Consider the following 1,596-nt stretch of genomic DNA (forward strand, 5'->3'; position numbering starts at 1 on the left):
TATATATATATATATATATATATATATATATATATATACATATATATATATATATAAAATATATTTGTCACTTTAAATACAATAAATATATAGTAACTATTTTCTTGATATAATCAATATTTTTATTTTAAAAGATGTATACAATTAATTATGTATAATATTTTTAAGATAAAATTCAATTTAACCTGAAAAATAATAATACTGATGCTATTTACTGCTTCTTATTTAAATTTGTCTGAAATTTCTATTACAAATATAAAAAATAAACGAGAAATATGCTACAAGAAATATAAAAGGAATAAATTTGAAATTGAAGAAGAAGAATTTCTTGATTTTGAAAATTCTTTTGATATATTAAAAGTAGAAATAATAGAACAGGAAGAATAGAATAAAGAGTATTGTTTTAACCAAATTTATAAATGAAGATGTATATATCAAATCAAAATAAAAATATGGAAATCGAAATATAAAAGAAGCGCTGTGGAAATCTGATAACAATTAAGCTTAATAACGTAAAATATAAATTTTGGTAAGTAATATGACTATATTAATTACGAAGATGGACAAAAAAAGTAAACAAGATCAAAATTACATTGGAAAAGTTGACAAAAATTTCATCGTACATGTTGAACAAATTCCAAGAAAGTCTAGGGAAAGGAGCAATATTTATAACATTGATATTGCTCGATGAATTTTCAAAGCGTAACAAGAAATTAATTTTCCAGGATTTACAGTAACACATCAATAAAAAAAAGTAAAAAGCTTAAGATGGCATAATATTGTATTCCGAAAAGTCACAAATTTAAATTGTTTAATTGAAAGAACATCTGGAAGCAGAAAGCAATAAGTTTATTGAAAATATTATATTACACACCTTATGAATTTTTGAAACACTTAACGTGTAATATAATACAATATTTAACATTTTCAATAAACTTATTTTTGTCTGCTTCTAAGTATTCTTTTAATTGAATAGGTTTTTTATTAAAAATTTTGTGATTTTGAGTATAATATCGTGTACTCAAATTTTTTATCTATTGATATGATATTGTAAATTCTGGAACATTAATCTTTTATTGCTTTGAAGATCCATCGAGTAAAATCATGAATAACTATTTCTTTGTTAATGCACTTTTTTGGAATTTAATGTGTACGATAAAATTCTTTCAGTTTCTTCAATCTAGTTCTACATATATCTATTTACTTTTTGCTTCCATATTTATAATTTGGCGTAGTAATGTTACTTTCCAAAATCTATGTTTTACATTGTCGGGTGACTTTAATTGAATCATCAGGTTTCTGATATTCCACGGCTCTTATTTATATTCGATTGTTATATCATAATTTTACATACTATTTCTTTAACATAATCAATCTTTCTTTTTTTATTCTTGTTTTATTAATTCTGCTTTTAGAATATCGAAAGAATTTTCAAAAAATCAAAAAATTTTTTTTTCAATTAAAAATCTGTTCTCATATATTTCTTATAGCGTATTTTCTATTTTTTCTTTTATTTCTGTTTCTATATTTATAAATAAAAATTTTAGATAAATTTAACACTTTTCTGGATTGAAAAGATTATACATAATAAATGAT

The sequence above is a fragment of the Atta cephalotes genome, assembly GCF_000143395.1.
Source record: "Atta cephalotes unplaced genomic scaffold scaffold00001, whole genome shotgun sequence".
Lineage (NCBI taxonomy): Eukaryota > Metazoa > Arthropoda > Insecta > Hymenoptera > Formicidae > Atta > Atta cephalotes.